The sequence below is a fragment of the Natator depressus genome, chromosome 1 (assembly GCF_965152275.1).
Source record: "Natator depressus isolate rNatDep1 chromosome 1, rNatDep2.hap1, whole genome shotgun sequence".
Classification (NCBI taxonomy): Eukaryota; Metazoa; Chordata; order Testudines; family Cheloniidae; genus Natator; species Natator depressus.
This window is the reverse complement of record NC_134234.1, coordinates 314,752,154-314,778,444: the sequence shown is the minus strand read 5'-3', so window position 1 is coordinate 314,778,444 and position 26,291 is coordinate 314,752,154. Positions and strand designations below refer to the sequence as shown.

The 26,291-nt window shown below is 43.3% G+C and overlaps 1 protein-coding gene across 1 annotated transcript in view; it reads left to right on the top strand.

Annotated features, from left to right (window-relative positions):
- The window catches only part of TAFA5 (TAFA chemokine like family member 5), a 712,037-nt gene extending 686,724 nt beyond the window's left edge, over positions 1-25,313 (top strand). The window contains exon 6 of the mRNA XM_074942400.1: positions 25,018-25,313. The gene's annotated coding sequence lies outside the window, so the exon portion shown is untranslated. The remainder of the gene's footprint in view (positions 1-25,017) is intronic.
- Positions 25,314-26,291: the final 978 nt, after the last annotated feature.

Sequence of the window (26,291 nt, the reverse complement as noted above, 5' to 3'; positions counted from 1 at the left end):
AATTAAAGGCTTTTCTACTGAGAAAGTCCATCAACAGGCAGAATTGTTGGCTAAGACCATCAATTCATTTTACATGGACCAGTGAACAACCGCCGTATGGTAATATGTTTCTCACTGCTGACCCTGGCCACATTCAGACCAGTGACTTTAAGTGAAGAGGAAAGGCACCACTAATACTTTGAGGTATCCAGTTCCCCAACATTTTGTAGTAATGCTGCCCATTCCTTGATATTTAGGTTCAACATGAAAACACTTTTCCCAATTTCATTTACAAATATATTAAGAAAAAAGTCAACTAATTTCAGTAACCTTGGCCAGTTTCCAAAGTAACAAAATAAAACAACATGGAGATTTTACCATTACATGACCAATATTAAGACAGTTTTCCAGCTAACCACCTTAACTACCTTAGTTATTATCCTATCACAGGAGAAAGTTAAGATCCAAAACAAAATTTCAAACTAAATTAAAATGAGTTCACTCCAGGCTAACTTTAACAGTGTTTCCAGAATTATAATTCAGCATCTGACTGTCCAAAACCCATACTAAGCATTCTTGCTTGGGGATATCAAGTTAAAGATGCCCATAAAGGCCACCTACACTCATTTGCAACTGCGGTTGCCTGAAGAACCAGGTACTTTTTTCCTTCAGCCTCCCAACCCTTGAGCAATTTGGCGTTAATTGGGTTTAGTGACAGAAGAACAGATGATTTCAACTGTGGCTGTATGGAAACAACTTGAAATACTGGGCTTGTGCTGTATCATAAGTTACAGCTTTCAAACGGATAGGATGCTTTTTATTGCTAGCTAGGAGTTCCAGCACGGAACGATGGTATGCTCAATTTCAAAGGAAACTGTCAGTTCACCTTGAACATGCAACTTTGTATAAACTGATTAGAGCTGAACTAGAGCTTGTAGTAAAGGTCCATGACTGTGCACAATTCAAGGAGTATTTTCACATCTGGACTGGTGCACTTCAGTTTGTGTCTTTTATTTAATGCTAGTCTCGTCTGTATCAGTTTTATCCAGCAACTTGCTAAGATTGTGCAAAGTGCTAGCAGGACAGCTGATTCACTGCCTCCTTCCTATTCTGAGTGTCAATAAGAAAACCCAACTCTTTCACAAGTGACAGGCATAGGGCACAATTTTCTGCTCATTTAAGACTCAGACAGGCTGTTTTGGCAAATTGCGTCTAAAATGCCTCCAACATTTTTCTGGTAAGAGATTCTAGAGATCCTCTTTTAAATTGTCTTATGGTTTTACAGTTTCCATTGATATTCCTTGCTGATAATGTTGTCTCCATTTGTGATGTTACTAATCTCTGTTGACATTCCCATAAAGTGCTAAATGTGGACACAGTCTGTCTATATCTGACAGTGAGTAGCTCCCCAAAGACAGATATAAACAGTGCCCAAACTTGGATTTCTCTTCCACTGCATAATACTTACTGCTTTGACAAGTAAGTATTATGCAGTGGAATAATACTGCATCATCAGTCATGCCTACCTTTAACAATTGTTCCCTCCCCTTCTTTCACAAGGCATGTTGGGTAACAGTGATCAAATACATAGAATAATGGGTTTTAGGCTTATAAAATGCGTGAAGGGAACAATACACCATTTAAAACAGTTGTGTGGCTTAGGGCTTGTCTTCACTATGGGGAGATCAACGCTGCTGCGATTGATGCAGCGGGTGTTGATTTAGCGGGTCTAGTGAAGACCCACTAAATCATCGGCAGAGCACTCTCCGGTTGACTCTGGTACTCCAGCTCCGCAGGAAGAGTAAGGTAAGTCGACTGAAGAGCTTCTCCCATTGACGCAGCGCAGTGAAGACACTGGGGTAAGTCGACCTTAGCTATGTCGACTGAATAGTGTAGCTGGATTAGTTTAACTTAGGTCGACTTACCCGGTAGTGAAGATAAGCCCTTAGTGTCCTGTCTATGGCCAGACTGAAAACTCCTTCAGATATTCACTTATCACATGAATGTCATAAGTTTTGTCTGGAAAATTTTAGAGTTTGACACTTTACCTTTACAAATGGCTTCATTTATTCAGACACCATGATTTTGGAGGGATCAAACTAGCGATCTTCAGCAACAATACAATGCACCACTGTCTCATGAGGTAAAGAAGTAAGGTCTCAATGCACCAAAGGTGTTAAGTGCCAAGAACAACACTGCTATTCACAAAGCCTGAGTTAGTCATAAGCTTCCATACAATGAATGGGGAGAGACAGGCACCTTAAAGTACAATTCAAAAAAGCCAACATACTAGGCAGGGAGCCACCTAAGCTAGTCAATGTGAGATGGCAACAAGCGAGTACTAACCCCGATCCCTGTCTCAGAGATCAATGTCTATGTCTGGGTTGGAGGGAAGTGCCTATTTCTGTTTGCAATTAAACCCCCTCTTGCAGGTAGGTGCCTATGATGTTACAGTAACTAAAACTGGGGGGAAGGAGAAGGTAGACTTCCCTCATAACTTTTAGCCCCCTAGTTACAATACTTTCCTAGGATGTAGGAGATTCCCCCTTTCAAGATCCCGCTGCATATGATGGGGGGCGGGGGAAGGATTTGAACAGGTTTGTATCATCTTTCAGATGTGTGCACTACCCAGCAGGCTGTAGCGTCATTCTCATGGTTGTGCACCCTCTCTCTGGCCAAAATAACATTTTAAGAGAGAAAGCACATGTGTGTGAAAGAGAGCACAAGCATGAGGGACTCTAACGTGATAGTCTGAGCACTCACCTGGGAGGTGCGAGACCCTGTCTCCCTGCTCCAATAATGCTTTACTTATTTATCCATGTGCAAAGCATCAACAGGAGAGAATGAGAGAGTCCCACATCAGACTATCCTGTAGCCCAATGGTTAGAGCACTCAGTGAAAGGTGGCAGAACCCTGTTCAAATCCCTTCTCACCCTCTGGTGGAGGGGTCAGAACTTGAACCAGGGGGTCTCCCACATCCCACGTGAGTATCATAACTACTGGGGAAAAAGTTGAGGGAGCGTCTTCTTCTGGCTGTTTTGTGTTCATGGACCTGTGGGGCTCCATCTGGTAGGTGCCCCCGAGCACACCTACCGGATTGGGCCCCACATGCAATTTAGGCAGCTGAATGCCTGTCTTCTCCCAGTTTGTGAGCTCTGGGGCTTAGGTGCTTGGGTGCCTACAGTGAGACACGTGCTCAGAGGAAGAAAAATAGGTACCTAGAGAACTTTTATGGCAAAAACGTAGGTGTTGAGTAAGTTTAGGCCCCTACAGGTTCAACAGAAGTTTTGTGCATCACAGGGGTCCCAGAACTGGGACTTAGGCACCTAACTCCTTTTGTGCATTTAGCTCTGAGTAAGTAGCAGGCTATTATAATTACTGGGATCAGCCATTACACAGGATCATGTACAAGAATCCAGCTATTACATGAGTGCGTCGTTTATTTTATACTTTATTACCATGGTAGTGGATGTCCTAGAAATACCTCAGACATGCAATTTACCTACAGGGATTTTACTGCTTCTTGTCAGTTAATAGCAAAGATCAGGCATTTTCAGCTTGTTACAGAGTGTTCTTAGTGAACTCTTAACACTGGCATTGTATTTTTGGAAAGCTCTGTTGTATGCAGAGCTACACTTTTCAGGAGAGAAGTGCTCAGATGTATTTCAAAGATGGGTTTCTAATATGTTTCTAATACACATTTTCTCAAAATAAAATTCTGTGAGTCATTCTCTTTCAAGGATGTTTATTCCCAACTCAGAAGACCACAACCTATTTGTACATGTGTCTGATTTTGTCTCATATTATTTGCAATGTGGTAGTATTGGTGATAAGATGCCAAGGTAGAGATGTTACCAACCTCAGTCTTCAAAATGCTTTTAAACTTTTTTTTTTGAAAGATTGAGTCAATTGGAATGTCAAGTTTGCCATTCTTTTCAAAAGAGAAGAAGCAGCTGAACACTTCAGTGCTGAAATAAACAACTCTTCAAGTACTCTTTTGTCTGCTTCTCAGAAGAGTACTGACTTAATTAGCATGATATAATTATGTCTTTTCTTGATGACATCACTTTTAAGGCCCTGTCTAGCATGGTATTGAATTCAATAGGAACAGAGATGTTCAGCACCAACCAAGAACAAACCCTAAGGGCCTAATCACTCACTCCTGACTCTCACAAACCGCCTTGTAGGAAAGATGGGAGCAATCAAACAATCCTACATTATACTGCAGACTAACAGTTTAATAGTCTAAACAAAACCCCAGTGGACTAACAAAATAGACTACTGCATAATCAATAGGATCAAATGGAAGCATTTCAATGCATGAATTCTTGAAACATACATTTAAAAGAGAAGCTTATGTTTGATAATCCTGAGAAGAAATCTGATGAATTCTAGAAATTACAACAAAGATCTGGGGGCAGGTTCTAATCCTCCCAAAATTGCTAACTCACTGCAGGTTGAATTGTACCCAAGCAATCTAGACCATGAAAGGGGCAGACCATATCTACACTCCGCAGGAGCAGAACAGGAACCAGATTGTGATTTTAAGAGTCATGATCTGGTTCCTGCTTCACCCTTGCTCCAGGGAAGGAATCTGTACCATCCCTTTTGCTGTTGCAGATTTTCCTCTTTCTGTCATCCTTGATTCACAAGGAAAATGGGAGAGATTTGGGTGTCGTAGCTAAGATTCCACTCCGTCTCCACCCACCTGTGTGAGAAGAGGAATAGCAGCTGGAGGATGACAGCTGCCTCTCCATTGTGCAAGCTTTTGTGATGTGGGTGGCTCACACGGGGCAAAAGAGATTTTCTACAGTCCCTTATATCTCTAGCTGGCACACAGGAAGGCTCACATCTGAACAATTTTGTGACTTAGGGTGAGTTGCCTCAGATGGAGAACTGAGTTACAAGCAAACCTCTGTGTCAGTGGTGAGGGTCCCCCCGGCTTCCCCACTGTGAGGGCCTGCAGGTTCCCTGGTAGTGCTCAGAAACATGACTGTCTTCATAGATCTTGTTATCTGTAGAGGTGTCACAACTGTGAGTGGGCAATGCCCTCTGGAGCAGGCCTTTATTGACTCAGGTGCATCAGACACTTTTTTGGATTCAGAGGATGCCTGGGCACTACCAATTCTCCTGCAGCCCAAACCCATTCCAAACCTTGTAGAGACAATTGATGGGTCCTTCTCATCCTTTGGCCCAGTGGCTATGGAAACTTAATCTTGAAGATACTATCCAAGGCCACTGAGACACTCTACAGTTCAGTACAATCTGTTCCCCACACTTCCTTCTGATCCTATCTCATGGCTGGCCCTCCACAACCCCTTTATCAGCTGGCATGAATTAAAAGTTGAATTTCTTTTAGAATTCTGGCAGCAGCACTACTTCACCCAAAGAAATCCACACAGTAATTCCACAGAAGTCACATGCTGGGGTATCTGGCCCAGCAGTTCCTTCCAATTACAGCGACTACAAAGATATCTCTGAAAAAAAAATGCAGATACCTTTCCCCCATGCAGGAACTAAGATTGCCCAATTGAGCTACAACCAAGGGCAAACATTCCATTTTGGCATATATATACGTGGTCGGAGCCCAAACTAGCTGTGCTATGCATCTACCTGCAGAAGTACCTAGCCAAGGGCTTTATTAATAAATCCACTTTGCTTACCGGGGCAACAGTCATCTTTGTTAAAAAAAAATAAAAAGGATGGAAGCTCTGACTATGTTTGGATTATCAGGCCCTAAATCAGGTCACCATTGGAAACTGATACCCTTTACCACTAATCCACAAACTAATGGATGATGTGAGCACTGCTCGGGTATACACTTTCGGGTTCCATACAACCGAGTATGTGTTAGAGCTGGGCATGAATACAAGATCAAGACTGCCTTTTGAACACGTTAGAATCACTTCGAATATTTTGTGATGCCATTTGGTTTGACAAGTGAGCCTGGGATATTCCAGCATTTTATTAATAATGTACTTTGGGACATTCTGGACCAGTATTTGGTAGTATACCTGGATGACACTTATTTTTTCAGACAACACTGAACAACACACCATGCACTTCAGTTCTGTCCTGAAGAGACTACGCCAACATGGCCTCTATGCTAAGATAGAAAAAAATGTGCCTTTGATCAGTCCTTCATAGAATTCCTAGGGTTCATTTTGTCTCCTGGTGGTATAGAAATGGACCCATGTAAGGTAAATGCAGTCCTTGAGTGAGCTGCAGCATGGAACGTTCATGAACAACACGGTTTCCTGAAGTTTGCAAACTTCTATTGGTGGTTTATCCTGAAGTTCTTGGTGCAGATCACCTCCTCACTGCCCTGCTCTGCAAAAACACCAGGTTCCTGTGATCTCCCAAGGCCCATCAGGCCTTGAAGCAATTAAACCTCACATTTACCACAGCTCTGATATTGGTCCACGCTAACATCTCACATGCCTTTATCATCAAAGTGAATGCTTCTAAGTTGGTGATCAGAGTGGTGCTATCCCAAAGGCATGATCCTCAACAACTGCTACATCCATGTGCATTCTACACCAGGAAACTCACACCCACAAAGCAAAATTACAAAATTTTGGACAAGGAATTCCTGGCAATTAATACTGCCTTTGAAGACTGGTGCCACTATCTAGAAGGGTATCCCATCCAGTTGTATACTAACCATAAGAATCTTGAATATCTGCCCAGGGCTAAGGTCCTCAACCAATGAAAACTTCAGTGGGCCTTATTCTTTTCACACTTTGATTTCATAATCTCCTATCATCCAGGAACAAAAAGTAGCAAGGGTGATGCTTTGACCCAGAAGGACAAATATTATGCTAACCTAAATGACTTGAATCCAAAAACCTCCTGCATCCTCAAGCCTCATAACTTTCTGGGCACCACTCTGCATCAAGAGCTCCTCACCCTCATACGATCAGTGTTGCCCATGGAATCCCTTCAGTTGGGCAGGAAGCCATAAATAATGAATACCATGATATCTGAAATGGGGTAATCTACATAAAAGGGTATATGGACATTACTGGAGTGCCTAGAGACCCCCAGCTGAGATTAGGGCCCTTTTGTGCTAGGCAGTGAACAAATATACAGTAAGAGACAGTCCCTGCTTCCAAGTGTTTACTCTCCTGGTGGTATTGGACAGGTTTTCCATGATGGCTTTTGTAGAAGGCATTTACCAGGTTAGGACAATGGGCATTCTCTGATAGTTCCCAGGAGCACTCTTCAGGGCCATAACCTTCCTAGTCCACTTGATACCAGAATATACCACCAGGAGACAAAAAGGAATTATGATGTAATTGGAATAACAGAGACTTGGTGGGATAACTCACATGGCTGGAGTACTGTCATGGATGGATATAAACTGTTCAGGAAGGACAGGCAGGGCAGAAAAGGTGGGGGAGTTGCATTGCATGTAAGAGAGCAATATGACTGCTCAGAGCTCCGGTATGAAACTGCAGAAAAACCTGAGAGTCTCTGGATTAAGTTTAGAAGTGTGAGCAACAAGGGTGATGTCATGGTGGGAGTCTGCTATAGACCACTGGACCAGGGGGATGAGGTGGATGAGGCTTTCTTCCAGCAACTAACGGAAGTTACTAGATCGCAGGCCCTGGTTTTCATGGGAACTTCAATCACCCTGATAGCTGCTGGGAGAGCAATACAGAGGTGCACAGACAATCCAAGAAGTTCTAAGAAAGTGTAGGGGACAATTTCCTGGTGCAAGTGCTGGAGGAACTAACTAGGGGCAGAGCTCTTCTTGACTTGGTGCTCACAAACTGGGAAGAATTAGTAGGAGAAGCAAAAGTGGATGGGAACCTGGGAGGCAGTGACCATGAGATGGTCGAGTTCAGGATCCTGACACAAGGAAGAAAGGAGAGCAGCAGCGTATGGACCCTGGACTTCAGAAAAGTAGACTTTGACTCCCACAGGGAACTGATGGGCAGGATCCCCTGGGAGAATAACATGAGGCTGAAGAGTCCAGGAGAGCTGGCTGTATTTTAAAGAGACCTTATTGAAGTTACAGGGACACACCATCCCTTTGTAGAAAGAATAGTAAATATGGCAGGTGACCAGCTTGGCTTAACAGTGAAATCCTTGCTGATCTTAAACACAAAAAAGAAGCTTACAAGAAGTGGAAGATTGGACAAATGACCAGGGAGGAGTATAAAAATATTGCTCAGGCATGCAGGAGTGAAATCAGGAAGGCCAAATCACCCTTGGAGTTGCAGCTAGCAAGAGATGTAAAGAGTAACAAGAAGGGTTTCTTCAGGTATGTTAGCAACCAGAAGAAAGTCAAGGAAAGTGTGGGCCCCTTACTGAATGAGGGAGGCAACCTAGTGACAGAGGATGTGGAAAATCTAATGTACTCATTGCTTTTTTTGCCTCTGTCTTCATGAACAAGGTCAGCTCCCAGACTGCTGCACTGGGCAGCACACTATGGGGAGGAGGTGACCAGCCCTCTGTGGAGAAAGAAGTGGTTCGGGACTATTTGGAAAAGCTGGATGAGTAGAAGTCCATACGGTCGGATGCACTGCATCCAAGAGTGCCAAAGGAGTTGGCGGATGTGATTGCAGAGCCATTGGCCAATATCTTTGAAAACTCATGGTGATCTGGGCAGGTCCCGGATGACTGGAAAAAAGGCTAATGTAGTGCCCATCTTTAAAAAAGGGAAGGAGGAGGATCCGGGGAACTACAGGCCAGTCAGCCTCACCTCAGTCCCTGGAAAAATCATGGAACAGGTCCTCAAGGAATCAATTCTGAAGCACTTAGAGGAGAGGAAAGTGATCAGGAACGGTCAGCATGGATTCACCAAGGGAAAGTCATGCCTGACTAATCTAATTGCCTTCTATGACGAGATAACTGGCTCTGTGGATGAAGGGAAAGCAATGGATGTGTTATTCCTTGGCTTTAGCAAAGCTTTTGACATGGTCTCCCACAGTATTCTTGCTGGCAAGTTAAAGAAGTCTGGGCTGGATGAATGGACTATAAGGTGGATAGAAAGCTGGCTAGATTGTCGGGCTCAACGGGTAGTGATCAATAGCTCCATGTCTAGTTGGCAGCTGGTATCAAGTGGAGTGCCCAAGGGTCAGTCCTGGGGCCGGTTTTGTTCAATATCTGCATAAATGATCTGGAGGATGGCATGGATTGCACCGTCAGCAAGTTTGCAGATGACACTAAACTGGGAAGAGAGGTAGATACGCTGGAGGGTAGGGACAGGATACAGAGGGCCGTAGACAAATTAGAGGATTGGGCCAAAAGAAATTTGATGAGGTTCAACAAGGACAAATGCAGAGTCCTGCACTTAGGATGGAAGAATCCCATGCACCGCTACAGACTAGGGACCGAGTGGCTAGGCAGAAGTTCTGCAGAAAAGAACCTAGGGGTTAGAGTGGACGAGAAGCTGGATATGAGTCAACAGTTTGCCCTTGTTGTCAAGAAGGCCAGTGGCATTTTGGGCTGTATAAGTAGGGGCATTGCCAGGAGATGGAGGGACGTGATCGTTCCCCTCTATTCAACATTGGTGAGTCCTCATTTGGAGTACTGTGTCCAATTTTGGGCCCCACACTACAAGAAGGATGTGGAAAAATTGGAAAGTGTCGAGCGGAGGGCAACAAAAATGATTAGGGAACTGGAACACATGACTTATGAGGAGAGGCTGAGGGAACTGGGATTGTTTAGTCTATGGAAGAGAAGAATGAGGGGGGAATTGATAGCTACTTTCAACTACCTGAAAGGGGGTTCCAAAGAGGATGGATCTAGACTGTTCTCAGTGGTAGCAGATGACAGAACGAGGAGTAATGGTCTCAAGTTGCAGTGTGGGAGGTTTAGGTTGGATATTAGGAAAAACTTTTTCACTAGGAGGGTGGTGAAGCATTGGAATGCATTACCTAGGGAGGTGGTGGAATCTCCTTCCTTTGAAGTTTTTAAGGTCAGGCTTGACAAAGCCCTGGCTGAGATGATTTAGTTGGGGATTGGTCCTGCTTTGAGCAGGAGGTAGGACTAGATGACCTCCTGAGGTCCCTTCCAACTCCGATATTCTATGATTCTGTGATATACATTCCCTCTGGGCTCCCAATGACTATTGTCCTACATGTATGTCATGACTTCCCCTAGCAGGACATTTTGGGCACTTTAAAACTCAGCACCTCATCTCTTGTGCCTTCTGGTGGCCTTGTATGGAGACCTATGCGACCTCTTACAAGGTATGCACCCTCTCAAAAGGTAAACCCCTTGGACTCCTGCAACTCCTTATGACTCCACTTAGCCCCTGGACAAGTATTGCCTTATCCCCTGCACTGTCCTATCCTTCTCCCAGGAAACTTCCCAGCTCTGGGGTGGACCAATTTGTCTGCTTCCATGGCTTCCCAGAGTGAATCCTCTCTGACTGCAGTGTGCAATTTATCTCCCACCTCAGCCAAGAAGTTCTCCAGATTTTGGGCATCTGTTTCTGCCTCTCCTCTGTCTACCATCTTCAGACAAATGGTCAACTGGAGAGAACCAACCAGATCCTGGAGCAGCATCTTCAATACTACATAAACTTCCACCAGAATGACTGGTCCTTCCTGCTATGTCAGGCAGAGTTTGCGCACAATAATGCAGAACATGTGCTTATGGGACAAAGCCATTTTCCCCCCAAACTATGGATTTCACCCTTAGTTCTCCCCACAACTACTTCCCACAGCTCAGCAGTCCTGGACTGGATACAGCAGATACATAAAACTCAAGATGACATGAAAGTTCACCTGGAGGATGCCAAGAAGAGCTACAAACAATATGTGGACCATCAACAATAGGAAGGGCCCACCCTTTTGGTAGACCAGAAGGTATGGTTCTTGATGGGAAAAACAAACAAACAAACAAACAAAAAAAACTTACACATGAACAGGCCATCTTGTAAATTGGACTACCAGTTCATTGGCCTCTACTGAGTTTGCCAGCAAGTTAACCCAGTCACATTTTAAATTTAATTTGCCCTGTTCTTTCCAAATACACCCAGTTTTCCATATGTCACTCCTGAAGCACCATATTCAAGACTCATTCCCTTACCACTCCCAATCACTCTCCCACACCAGTACAAGTTCAAGACCATGATAAGTATATAGTCGATGAGATACTTCATGCCAGGATCAGATGGGGTAGATTCTGGTATCAAGTGGACTAGGAAGGTTATGGCCCTGAAGAGTGCTCTGGGAACTATCAGAGAATGTCCATGGTCCTAACCTGGTAAATGCCTTCTACAAAAGCCATCATGGAAAACCTGTCCAATACCACCAGGAGAGTAAACACTTGCGGGCAAGGACTATCTCTTACTGTATATTTGTTCACTGCCTAGCACAAAAGGGCCCTAATCTCAGCTGGGGGTCTCTAGGCACTCCAGTAATGTCCATATCAACATTTCTACCACCTTCAGTCCAAACCACTGAGTGAATTTCCCTGGAGGTGGGATTTAGTTCTGGTTGAGTACATTTTATTTCCTTTTTCTTAAAAATATTGGTTAATATATTGCAGACTAGCATGATTTCTTGAAACTACAGTAGGGAGATACAGGCTTTGAAATGGGAATGATGTATGGGGTCTAGAGGTTTAGTTTGGATACAATAATTCTGAATCAAAAATAGTAAGAAAACAACGTTCTAAAATATAGAGAAGCTTAATCTAATCACAATGTCATGCTCTTAATTCCTCCTGACTCTTAGCAGTTTCCTTAATGAGGTTAAATGCTCTCTCTGCCACCTGGAGTTCCATTAAAGAAAGTTGTGGATCATGTAACAGCACCTTAACCCATCTAATCAGATCATTTTGGATTTTTTTCTATAAACAATTTGTAAATAATTTGTAATTTGTAAAAGTTTTATGTTGTTGCCCTTGTAACTTTGCAAGGTCATGCATCTGGAACAAAAAGAATATGTTTGTTTAAAATGCTTGGTGGTGGCAGCATACTGTTCAAGGCCAAGGCAAAGTTTGTACCTTGGGGAAGTTTTTAACCTAAGCTGGTAAGAATAAGTTTAGGGGGTCTTTCATGCGGGTCCCCACATCTGTACCCTAGAGTTCAGAGTGGGGAAGGAACCCTGACAGGAAGACAAAGATACTGTGGTTAGAAAGCTTAAGCTGGGAACTAAAAAAAACATACATTTTAACCATTTAATTAATCATTGGAACAGCTGACCTAGGGATTTAGTGGATTCTCCAACATTTGGAGCCTTTAAATCAAAACCATATGACTTCCTAAAATCAAGAGTTATGAGCTTGAAGAAGGAATCACTTGGTGAAATTCTGTGGCCTGGGTTATGAAGAAAGGTCCTTTCTGGTCTTACAATCTGTGATTCCCCTTTATGCTAAGGCCCAGATATGTTACAATGGATGCTTCAGTCTGCTTTAGCTTAGGGGCAGAGCCAGGCCTATCAGTCACTGGCAGCAAGGAAATGCTCTACATCCTGGAGACTGCAGTTTGCCTTGCAGCCCAGTCGGGACAGCATCACCTCAGCCCCCTGTTTCAAGAAGAGGAAAGAGTATCTTCACACACCAACCTGCCAACTAGTGAGGAGAACTTTAAACTAGTTTCAAGGGGAGCAGGAGACAAAAGCCCACAGCTAAGCATAAAAACACTGACATTTACAGAGGGCCAGGTGTTGAGAGGAGAAGGTCACATGGAAAATTACAATAGGATCTGTCAGGGTTTTCTTCCCTACTCTGAACTCTGGGGTACAGATGTGGGGACCTGCATGAAAGACCCCCTAAGCTTATTTCTACCAGCTTAGGTTAAAACTTCCCCAAGACACAAAATTCCTTTTATCTGGGATTCAGTATGCTGCCACCACCAAGCGATTTAACAAATAATTAGGGAAGAGACCACTTGGAGACGTCTTCCTCCAAAATATCCCCGCAAGCCTTACACCCCCTTTCCTGGGGAGGCTTGAGAATAAACAAGATAAGCATAGACCAGCCTTGGATTTTTAGGACCCTAAACACCCAGTCAGATTCTAAAAAAACAGAACTTTATTAGAAGAACAAAAAAAAAAAGATAAAAGAAACATTCTCTAAGATTAGAATGGAAGATAATCTCACAGGCAGTCAGATTCAAAACAGAGAATCCCTCTCTAGGCAAAACTTTAAGTTACAAAAAGACACAAAAACAGGAATACACATTCCCTCCAGCATAGTGAATTTCACAAGCCAAAAACAAAAGAAAATCTAATGATTTTCTAGCTAGATTGCTTACTAACTCTATAGGAGTTGGATTGTTTGCTTTCTTGATCTGTCCCCAGCAGAGGCATCACCCAGGCAGACCGAGCCTTTCCCCTACACCAAGATTTGAAAGTATCTTATTGCCTTATTGGTCATTTTGGTCAGGTGCCGGCCAGGTTACTTGAGCTTCTTAACCCTTTACAGGTAAGAGGATTTTATAGTACTGTATCAGAGCTTCTTAACCCCTTCTCTTTATATTTATGACAGGATCATAGAAGCAACAAGAGGGAAATCAATGCAGGAATCTGATCAACATTTTAGAAGTGTATAGACAAATGAAAGGACTATGAGGAACAAACAGGAAGAACTGGAAATTAGTACTTATGCTAGATTATGACTTAATTGGCATCACAGAGACTTGGTGGGATAAATCTCATGATGGGAATATTGGTGCAGAGGATAAAAGTGGGGGAGGTGTTTCATTATACATCAAGAATATATATACACTTGTTCTGAGGTCCAGAAGGAGGTAGAAGGCAGACCAGTAGAAAGTCTCTGAGTAAAGATAAAAAGGGTAATAAATAGGCGTGATGTCATAGTAGGATCTACTAAAGACCACCAAATCTGGAAGAAGAGGTGGATGAGGCATTTCTAGAATAAAAATATCCGAAGACACATGATCTGGTAGTAATGGGGGACTTCAACTATCTGCTGGAAAAGTAATATGGAAAAACACAAAATGACCAATAAGTTTTTGGAATGTATTGGGGGATAACATTTTGTTTCAGAAAGTGGAAGAAGTAACCAGGGGGAAAGCCATTTCAGATTTGATTCTGACTTGGGAGCATGTCTGCAGGTGGAAGGAATATGAGTGAAAGTGATCATGAAATGATGATTTCATGATTGTAAGGAAAGGAGGAAGTGAGAGTAGCAGAATAAGTACAATGGACTTAAAAAAAAAAGCAGATTAACAGAGAACTGGTACGTAAGGTTCTATGGGAAAAAAATCTAAGGGAAAAGGAGTTCAGGAGAGCTGGCAGTTTCTCAAGAAGACAACATTAAAGGTACAACTACAAGCTAACCCAGTGCAAAAGAAAGAAAGAAAGAGGAGTAAGAGGACAATATAGCTCCATCAGGAATTCTTTAATAAACTGAAAATCAAAAAGGAATCCTACAAAAAGTGGAATCATGGGCCAATTGCTAAGGAGGTGCACAAAAGAATAACACAAGCATGTAGGGACAAAATTAGAAAGGCGAAGCCATAAAATGAGTTGTTACACCAAGAAAGAAACATAGGAACAAGAGAAAGATGAAGGAAAATATAGGTCCTCTATTTATTGGTGAAGGAGAGCTAATAACTGATTATATCAAGAAGGCTGAGGTATTTTGCTTAATTCTTCAAAATAAAAAGATCTTTGGTGAGCAGATACTTAACACAATTGATATTAACAAGAAGGAGGAAAGCACACAAGCCAAAATAGGGTAAGAACAAGAATATTTAGCGAAATTAGATATGTTCAAGTTGGCAGGATGAAATTTATCCTTCAGGAGCTAGCTGAAGCAATCTCAGAACCATTAGCAATTATCTTGGAAAACTCATGGAGGATGGGTGAGGTCTCAGAGGAAGGGAAAAAAAGGGTAAACTTAGTACCAATCTTTAAAAAGGGGAGCAAAGACAACCTGGCAAATTATAGACCAATCAGCCTAACTTAGATACCTGGAAAAATACTGGAACAAATTATGAAACAATTCATTTGTCAGCACCTAAATGATAATAAGGTTATAAGGACTACCCATTATGGATTTGTCAAGAATAAATCATGCCAAACCATCGTAGTTTCCTTCTGTGACAGGATTAGTGGCCTAGTGCATGGGAAGAGGCAATAGATGGGATATCTTGAATTTAGTCAGGCTTCTGACACAGTCCCACATGGCATTCTCATAAGCAAACTAGGGAAATGTGGTCTAGATTAAATTACTATGGGGGGTGTGTCTGCACAGCTGGTTGAAAGACCATACTCAAAGAGTAGTTATCAATGGTTTGCTGTCAAACTGGGAGCAGGTATCTAGTGAGGTTCCCCAGCTAACAGTACTGGATCCAGTACCATTCAATATTTTCATTCATGACTTGGCTAATGGAGTGGAAAGTATGTCTATAATATTTGCAAACAAACTGGGAGGGATTTCAAGCACTTTGGAGGACAGGATTAGAATTCAAAATGGCCTTGATAAATTGGAGAATTGGTCTGAAATCAAGTAGATGACATTCAATAAAGACAAGTGCAAAGTACTACAATTACGAAGGAAAAATCAAGTGCACAAGTATAAAATGGGGAATAACTGAGTTGGTGGTAGTACTGCTGAAAAAGATCTGGGGGCTATGGTAGATCACAAATTGAATGACTCAACAATGTGATGAAGTTGCAAAAAAGACTTATTCTGGGGTGAGGCTTCAGTTGGAATACTGTGTACAATTCTGGGCGCCACACTTTAGGACAGATGTGGATAAACTGGAGAGAGTCCAGAGGACAGCAACAAAATGATAAGAGACTTAGAAAATGTGAGCTATGAGGAAGAGTAAAAATACTGGAGCATGATTAGTCTTGAGAAAAGACTAAGGGGAAACCTGATAAATCTTCAAATATGTTAAGGGCTATTATAAAGAGGACACTGATCAATTGTTCTCCCATGTCCACTGAAGGTAGGACCAAAAGTAATAGGATCAATCTGTAGCAAGGGAGATTTAAGTTAGATATAAGAAAAGCTCTCTCACTATAAGGGTGATTAAGCTCTGGAATAGGCTTCTAAGGGAGGTTGTGAAATCCCAATCACTGGAGATTTGTTAAGAGTAAGCTGGACAAACAGCTGTCAGGGATGGTCTAGGTTTAGTTGGTCCTTCCTCTGCCAAGGAGACTGGACTTGACTTCAAGGTCCCTCCTAGTCCTAGAGTTCTATGTTTCCATGATTCCCTGGTCAGGAGAAGTAGACAGGACTGGAAAAGAAATGGCTCCAGGGAAAATACCCCGCCTCCAATCTCCATGAGAAGAGAGTGTTCAGAACCTCACAAGAATATTCAGTACCTTAATAATGCTGAGCACCTTGCAGAATTGAGCTGTCTTTATTGAATGTCATCTAGTTGATTTCAGACCAATTTTCCAATTTATCAAGGCCATTTTGAATTCTAATCCTGTCCTCCAAAGTGCTTGCAATCCCTCCCAGTTTGTATGCAAAAATTATAGACATACTTTCCACTCCATTAGCCAAGTCGTGAATGAAAATATTGAATGGTACTGGACCCAGAAGGGCAGCATACCAGATGGAAGATTGCCCCTATGTCCTTATAGCCTGCACTAGTAGCCATGCCTCTGACTGAGGAACTCAGCCACCTCCTCCTCTGCTTTCCTGCAGGCTGCAGATGAAGGGCATCGGACACAGCACAGATGTGGCCAACACTGAAGAGTTTGGTAAGGGGCCTTTAGGCCTAGCTACCTCCCACTGCTGCCACCTCTATAACAGTCTCCCCACCACAATCGAGGGGATCCGTACTCATGTCCCAATCTGAGATGTCCAGGGGAAACATCTATCTGACCCCAGTGGATCCTATGCAACAGAGAGAATTTCTGGGGACCTGATGCTTGAGCCCAGGGCAGTATCTGCTATGAGAGATACAGAAGGAACCCATGTGGGGAAGGGAAGACCAATAAACTCAGACTCCGTGGGGACAGGGATGGAGTCAGTCACTTGAAATATTCTTGGAACAGTCTGAGCCCAGTCTTGCTTCCTCCTCTGAAGAGAGATCATGGGGACAGACTCCTGAAAGAGAAATAAATAAAAAATTAAACCCCACAAGAATATTAATGATCAGTGAGATATTAGTGTTCCAATGACACATCACATGACAACTTTTAGATATAGATTATAATAGTGAGTTGTGCTACACTGAGCTGGTCAGGCAAGTTGAAACTCACTCCTAGATACCAAGGAGCCCCTTTCCTTCTGGCATAGGGATGCTCTTAGGGTCACAATTTGATTCCTGGAGTATGTTGGACTAAGACGAATACAGACACATGATTGACTTCTCTGGAATCATACACCTGGGCTGAGTATGAATACTATCCGGTACAGTGTCTCATATCAGAAAAATAACCAAAGATAGCCAAAATGATAAACAGGTATTGACTTCAATAGGCACAGTATCATGCCCTCAATAAAGCAGTACACAGGGGTGAAAGGCTACACAAGCTGGAGCTAGACTGTGGAAAAAGAGGCCAGCTGAACAGAGCAGCTGAGACAGATGTCAAATTAGAAAAAAATTCAGAAGAATTCTTTCAGTTTATTAAAAATAGGTGCCACTGTCTGCTAGCCTCTGACACTACACATTCATTTAAGTTTATGCAGGCCATAGTTTATGTTACCTAATGAGCAATATTGCCTATGTTAGATACTGGTACATGCTGACAAGATAATACAGTAATCAATACCAGAGAATTTTGCTTCACAGAGGTTCACCTCCAAAGAGCATGTTAAATTATGGACATTTTCTACATTTGCTCATAGCCAAGAATTTATATTTCTGTAGTGTTAGATGTAGCTTTCTAAACATTCCATGTTGCCTTTTGTAAAGAGAGAGAGTAGGGTGGGCAACATCATTTGTACATTTTCAGCTCATCTCTTGTAGAAAAGGAGCTGCCCTACTCATGTCCCTACACAGCAGATGCATGGAATAAACAGATATAACAGCTAGTGGCACAGATTTACCATGTTACTAATTAATTAACCATGTGATAGGAACAGAAGTCTGAACAGCTCACACGGGAGAGTGGGAGATGAATATAAGATACATGCACTTCCTGCTTCAGATGTAATACATTTGTAATACAGGGCAGATCTTGCCCCTCTGCCATGTACATTGGTCAAACTGGACAGTCTCTATGTAACAGAATAAATGGACACAAATCAGCCGTCAAGAATTATAACATTCAAAAACCAGTTGGAGAACACTTCAACCTCCCTGGACACTCAATTACAGACCTAAAAGTGGCATTCTTCAACAAAAAAACTTCAAAAACAGACTCCAACGAGAGACTGCTGAATTGGAATTAATTTGCAAACTGGATACAATTAACTTAGGCTTGAATAGAGACTGGGAGTGGATGGGTCATTACACAAAGTAAAACTATTTCCCCATGTTTATCCCCCCCACCCCCACTGTTCCTCAGACATTCTTGTCAACTGCTGGAAATGGCCCACCTTGATTATCACTACAAAAGGTTTTCCCCTCCCCCCCCGCTCTCCTGCTGGTAATAGCTCACCTTAAGTGATCACTCTCGTTACAGTGTGTATGGTAACACCCATTGTTTCATGTTCTCTATGTATATAAATCTCCCCACTATATTTTCCAATGAATGCATCCGGTGAAGTGAGCTGTAGCTCACGAAAGCTTATGCTCAAATAAATTTGTTAGTCTCTAAGGTGCCACAAGTACTCCTTTTCTTTTTGCGAATACAGACTAACACGGCTGCTACTCTGAAACCTGTCTTTGGCACCTTATAGACTAGCAGATGTATTGGAGCATAGGCTTTTGTGGGTGAATACCCACTTCGTCAGATGCATGTAGTGGAAATTTCCAGAGGCAGGTATACAAGTCTCTTCATGAGGCTGATGGATTTCCACTCCATACTGCTAAATGCAGTGCCTTGCATGGTGTCAAGTATCAGAGGGGTAGCCGTGTTAGTCTGGATCTGCGGCAAAGAGTCCTGTGGCACCTGAGACTAACCATCAACCTCATCAACCTCCTGAAGAAACTCGTATAGCTGCCTCTGGAAATTTCCACTACATGCATCTGACGAAGGGGTATTAACCCACAAAAGTTTATGCTCCAATTCGTCTGTTAGTCTATAAGGTGCCACAGGACTCTTTGCCACTTTTACTAGTATCCTTGGTCAAGTGTCTCCTGCAGGGCCTCTGCCCTTCACCAGCTCTTCTGTGGCTCAGCCCTCCTTCCAGGTCACATACCATCCACCTCCCTTCCAGGATACTAAGATCCCCAGTTGATGTAAGTGAAAAGATCCTTTGACCCTCCTGGGCTCCACTCACAGTTCTTTGATAAGTGTGACAGAATGCTGACTCCCCAGGCTTTTTCCCCACTGGGTGTCCAAATGCAACATAAACTGGTGCTCTGCCCCTGCTGGACTTTTTCTTCTATTCGGTGGTTCATGTAGGCCATACTTCCGGGCTCCCCCACAGGAGCTTACCCTGCTCCCTTTCGAACACCAACCCCTGGACTGCCTCCCTGAAAGCCCCTTGCTCCAGCAGCCCACCAGAAGAATTGTCTGTATTCTTGTGGCTCAGCTCTCCAGCAACAGTCAGCTCCAAACTGCTGTGCCTCTCCAAAGGTACCCACCAGCTCTAGTCTCCAAGCTAACAACCCGAGGTCCCCTTCTGTTTCCGTTACCCAGTGTTCCTTCAGAGTTCTCCCAGTTTACAGTTTACTCCAAGCCCCTAACTCGGGGTTCCTCCTCTACAGGAGCCTGCACTACTTCCTGTGGGGTTTTCCCCTGGCCTCTAGTCCCAGAACATGCCCGGGGAGAAAAGTCTCAGTTGGGATCTTCCTTCCCAGCTGAGCAGCTTCCTACTTATATTGTTCAGGCAATTTTCTCATAGAACTCAGCTGCTCCCTTGCTAATTGGCTAATGCGCCACCACCTGGAGCACCTACCTGCTCACAAGTGTAGTTTACAGGGTGACCATGGGCCAGTTAGGCCATGATTCTCCCTGAAGGGCCAGTTGTTGCATGACACTGCCCCAAAAACTGACAGTCTAAGACAAGAGACAACAGATGAATACAGACAGATGGGGGAGTACAAGAAAATAACAACCAGGAATCTGTACGCGGATTAAGGTCTAGTTTTGGTGGACACTGTACAGAAATGTAAGAAAACTGTCTGTGCCCCAGAGGAGCTTACTGGTCGACGTCAGACAGGATTGAACAAGTGGACAAAGCACAAGTGAAGGCAGTGGATAGGAAGCAAGGTAACAAAAAGTAAAGATATTAGCAAAAAAATAGAAGTCTCACCTTCTGTCAGACATCAATATGCTTCATTTTTAATAAACATTCATCATTTTATTATAACCATCGCATACTTTCTTAGGACTAGATTCTGCCTGATACCTATTTGATTGTGCCGTGTCAGGGAGGGCGTAAAGAACCCTCACCCACCGCCTATTAAAACAGAAATCTTGAAAAAGAGCAAATTTATGTTCTTCCTTAATTGCAGCAATAACAAGCACATAGAAACATAGATTTGTAAGTTTACAATCACTACAAACATTGGTTTTTAAGGCATGTGGCCCCAATCTTTCAAATAGGTGTTCATGTGAATACTTTTTTTTTAATATGAGCAGCCCCATTCAGTTCAGTGTGGCTACTCATATAGATTCATAGATTCCAAGGAAAGAAGGGACCTCTTGGTACATCTACACTGTGATCAAAGACTGCGGCACAGCCGCGGCTGGCCTGGGTCAGCTGACTTGGGCTCACGGGGGTCAGGCCACAGGGCTATAAAACTCCAGTGTAGGTGCTCAGCCTAGAGCCCAGGCTCTGGGACCCTGCCTCCTTGGAGGGTCTGAGAGCCCAGGCATCAGCCTGAGTGTGAACATCTACACTGCAATTTTATAGCCCCATGGCCCAACCCCAGTGAGCCTGAGTCAGCAGACCCGGGCCAGCCATGGGTCTTTCATTACAATGTAGACATACCTATTGTGATAATCCAGTCTGACCTCCTGTATAACATAGTCCATAGAACTTCCCCCAAATACTTTATTTTTGAGCTAGAACATACCTTTAAAAAATCCAATCTTGATTTAAAAATACCAGTGACAGACAGTCCACCATGACCCTTGGCAAGATTCCCATGTTTATAAATTCAAGGATCGCAGTAGCCCTTTTGAACACAGTATTAATACTGGGAGCCCATGTTCAACTGATTGTCTATCATGACCCCTAATTTTTTTTACAGTCATGGTTTCCCAGGGTAGAATTCCCATTTTGTAATTATGGCCTACATTCTGTGTTCATAGATGTATACATTTACATTTAGCTGTATTTAAACACTTATCGTTTGCTTGCACACAGCATATCAAGTGATCCAGATTACTCTGTATCAGTGACTTTTCCTCATCATCTTTTACTACTCCCCCAATTGTTGTGTTATCTGCAAATTTTATCAGTGATGATATTGTTTTTTTCCAGGTCTTTGATAAAAATGTTAAATAGCATAGGGAGGAGAACCGATCCCTGCGTCACTTCACTAGAAACATACCTGCTTGATTGTGATTCCCTGGGTACAACTGCATTTTGAGACCTGTCAGTTAGCCAGTTTTAATCCTTTTAATGCGTGTCATATTAATTTTGTATCATTCTATTTTTTTTATCAAAATGTCATGCGGTGCTAAGTCAAAAGCCTTGCAGAAGTCTAAGTATATTACATCAATGCTATTAATTTATTAATCAAACTTGCATTTGCCTCAGAAAAAGATATGAAGTTAGTCTGACAGGATATATTTTCCATAAACCCATGTTGATTGACATTAATCATATTACCTTCCTTTAATTCTTTATTAATAAAGTCCTGTACTAGTTGCTCCATTATCTTGTGCAGGTCTGATTTCATATGACAGGCCTATAATTACCTGGGTCATCCCATTTACCCTTTTTAAATATTGGCACAACATTAGTCTTCTTGCAGTCTTCTGGAATTTCCCCAGAGTTATTGAAAATCAAAATTCATGTGCCAGCATGCTTCTCAGCCCGCTCTTTTAAAACTCTTAGAAGCAATTTCTCTAGATCAGCAGCTGTTATCATCCTCCTTAGTTACCATTGGAATGGAAAGTGTTTTATCGTTATCATATGATATGACTATATCATCTGTTTTTTCCCAAATACAAACCAGAAATATTTATTGAATATTTCTGCCTTTTCTGCATTATTATTGACAAATCTACCTAGTCCATCTAGTGACTGACCAATAACATTTTTAGGATTATTTTTGTCCCTAACATACTTAAAAACTCCTTTTTATTGTCCTCAACTCTGCTAGCCATAGATTTCTTGTTGTGTCCCTTTGCTTCCCTTATCAATTTTCACATATATTAGTGTTTGTAGGATCAAGACCTAAGTGAAGTGGCTATTTCCAGCTGAAAAATAGCCTCTGTACCTTCTGTTTCACAAAAGCTCTGTGAACTTCTCAGGCTAATGCCCCTTCCTAGTCACCATATACTAGAGCAAAATCTTTTCATTTACACCAAATTGTTCCATATGTACACTATTGTAACTCAGAGCAAAATTTAACCACATGGACCACCAAATTCAATAGCCATATAAGGACAATAATGGGAAACCCACAGACAGTACTCAGATGTCTTCTAACATCTGAATGCAGGACAGGATGGTTTTATTTATTGTTTTCTATGCACTGATGTTGGTATGCTCAGATCTGTATAATACATTTTTGTCAATTTCATGACCAGAGGATTTTTAAATTAGTCAATTTCACATTTTCAGATGTTTACATCTGAAATTTCACTGTGTTGTAAATGTGGGGGTCCTGACCCAAAGGGAGGTCAAGGGGGGCGGGTTGCAAGGCTGTTGTAAGCGGATCACTTACTTTTGCCTGCTGCTTGAAGGGGAACTGCCTTCAGAGCTGGGCAGCCAGAGAGGAAGGCTGCTGGCCAGATGCCCAGCTCTAAAGCCAGTGCCATGACCAGCAGCAGTGCAGAAATGATGGTCGCAGGGAATGGGGGTGGGTTACCATGTCCGGTTTTCCCAGGAGTCTCCTACCTGAGTGAGGGGCTGATAGCTGGAGCTGTGGCCTCTCTGTGTGGGAGGGAGGTGATGTCTGGAGCCGCAGCCTCTCCCCACAGGGAGGAGACAGCTGGAGCCGCAGTCTCCCCACCACGGTTGATCTGGAGGCGGGTATGACCCGCCCCAGGAGCAGCCACTGCAAGGGAAGAGGATGTCTCATCCCCCCCCCCCATCCCCATCCGGGACGAGCAGCTGCAGCCCTGCACAGGGTAGGAGCCTGTGGCTGGGTGCCAGATTTCAAAGGGGAGATCAGACTTTACAATCCGTGATGCCTTTTCATGGCCATGAATTTGGTAGAGCCCTATGTATAAGAAATAGATAAAGACACATGTCCTAATATTTAAAAGTGCACCTTCTAAATTGCATGCAATCTTTTGTACATACTTGACTGCCACAGACTATCATGATTTGGGTGTGAAAATAGGAATATGTGTATGCTAATCAGGTTTTCAAGTATACACAGGTGGTTGTGTCTGCTCAGGTTAGGAACATGGAAAAATATGTACCGAATTTAGTACATGCAAGTGTCCCCACCGTAAGGGTTTACAACCCAAAAGACAAAAGGAGACAAAGGGAATGAAAAATATCTCAGAAGGTGGGTTCTTCCAAAACATCTGATTATCAAGGAGAGAACACAAATGTTTTAAAAATAGATGCACTGATTAGAAAGGAATGTAAATTGTGTTTAAATAAATGTCTTTGTTCTGGTCTAATTTTGAAAATACATTGTTTGATTACTCATGCATAACTGAGATCACTAAAAGTACCTATGGGAGTAACTTTTTCCAGGCTTGGGCCTGAAACTACTGTACTGTTATCAGAGAGGGAAAGGGATTAAACACTAAGTGAATTAAAGCACCTAGCAAACTTTGGGTGCTTTATAAATAATAACTACAATGCAACTGCATCAGAAACTTGTGATTAAAGGAGAATGTTTTTGGTAACTACAAAATTGAACAATAAGCAACAACATAAGAACGGCTATACTGGATCAGGCCAATGATCCACCTAGCCCAGTATCCTGTCTTCTGACAGTGGCCAGTGCCAGACGTGTACAGAGAGATGTCAGCAAACCAGTAAAGTGCCTGAAACCACTATGGCTTATTGCTAAAAGCAGCCAAGTCAACAGGCTGTAAATTGGCCATGTCGCAGTCTCAGCTGGACCAGGGAAGGAGGGGAGGGAGTTTTGGGTGCCACAGAAAGGGCAGCTTGACCCCGCATCCTTCCTGATAAGAATTGTGTTGAAGTTGCTGATACATTTTAGAAGAGCAGGATGTGCCCCAGGAATGTCTATTGGGGGCCTCAAGGCTGCAAACTCTGCAAAAACCCCTGGTTAATCAATAATCAGAAGGAACCTCTTGTTTGACCATTGAAACTGCTTGCTTAACAAGTTTGCTTTAAGGGACATGCCATTGTATTACTTTGTATAAATAAAGGGGGAAAAGTTTGAGGTGGTGGGACTCTTCAGGACTGGACTCTCCCTCTGGATGCATCCTGTGTTCCCCACCGGCAGACGGGCTGTTGCTATGCCACTCGAGAGCCACACTCAGCTTCGGTAATTATCGAGGGTTGGGGGTGTTTTACTAACCTGTTGCAGATGTGTGTAAGGGCTTGAGAGTAAGTAAAGTTTAGCTTTAAGTAAAAGCACTCATGTGTTGTCCTGTTTGTGCAGCCATCTATCGGTCGGATGGCTGTGTCTCCCCTGATTTATTTCCTGACACCACCTAGCACAGAGTAAAAGTTACCAAGAGCTTTGGGTTGAAAGAACCCCAGGTAACAGATGCACATGACAGTGAACAGCAGAGAGGCTAACAGAGGGAGTTTGCCTGGGAGTTCGTCTGGGGAGAGCCCACTGAGGCTTACATCTTGCCGGCTTCTCTGAGTAGTTTCTACAACTCCTGAGGAAGCTCGTAGAAAGAAGGTAATATGGATGGGGAGTGTTCAGCTGTTGTGACCTGCACTGGATGTGCCATGTTTGTCTTTCTTCCACAGGACAGAAGCGATGTTGTCTGTACAAAGTGCAAGCTGGTCTCCATATTGGAAGAGAAGGTTCAAGGTCTGGAGAAACAAGTATCGACCCTGCATTGCATAAGAAAAAGTGAAGATTTCCTGGACAGACGTCAGGATATGCTTCTACGGGCACAATATTCTGAAGATTCAGAGCAGACTGTGCAGCGGGGACAGGAGGACGGTGAAGAAATTTGGCAGCATGTGACCTCCAGAAGAAGAAAGGGGAGCGTCCATGTATCAGCAGCACAGATACAGGTAAGCAACTGTTTTCATGTTCTCTCCACAGGTACTAATGCGGAGAGTGGACTAGATGTTACATCTGAGGGAAGGGAACAGAAGGAGAATCCGCCGATTGGAAGGCATGAGATGCACTGTCCTAGGGATGGGGGTTCCACGACCACCGGTCCCAAGAGGAGGAGGTGGGTGGTGGTGGTCGGGGACTCTCTCCTCAGGGGGACTGAGTCATCTATCTGCTGCCCCGACCGGAAAAACCGAGAAGTCTGCTGCTTGCCAGGAGCTAGGATTCACGATGTGATGGAGAGACTGCCGAGACTCATCAAGCCCTTGGATTGCTACCCCTTCCTGCTTCTCCACGTGGGCACCAATAATACTGCCAAGAGTTACCTTGAGCGGATCACTGCGGACTACGTGGCTCTGGGAAGAAGGATAAAGGAGTTTGAGGTACAAGTGGTATTTTCGTCCATCCTCCCCGTAGAAGGAAAAGGCCTGGGGAGAGACCGTCGAATCGTGGAAGTCAACGAATGGCTATGCAGGTGGTGTTGGAGAGAAGGCTTTGGATTCTTTGACCATGGGATGGTGTTCCAAGAAGGAGGAGTGCTAGGCAGAGACGGGCTCCACCTAATGAAGAGAGGGAAGAGCATCTTCGGAAGCAGGCTGGCTAACCTAGTGAGGAGGACTTTGAACTAGGTTCACCGTGGGAAGGAGACCAAAGCCCTGAGGTAAGTGGGGACATGGGATACCGGCAGGAAGCACAAGCAGGAGAACGCGAAAGGGGAGGGCTCCTGCCTCATACTAAGAAAGCAGGACAAACAGCAAGTTATCTCAAGTGCCTATACACAAATGAAAGAAGCCTGGGAAACAAGCAAAGAGAACTGGAAGTCCTGGCACAATCAAAGAATTATGATGTGATTGGAATAACAGAGACTTGGTGGGATAACTCACATGAATGGAGTACTGTCGTGGATGGATATAAACTATTCAGAAGGACAGGCAGGGCAGAAAAGGTGGGGGAGTAA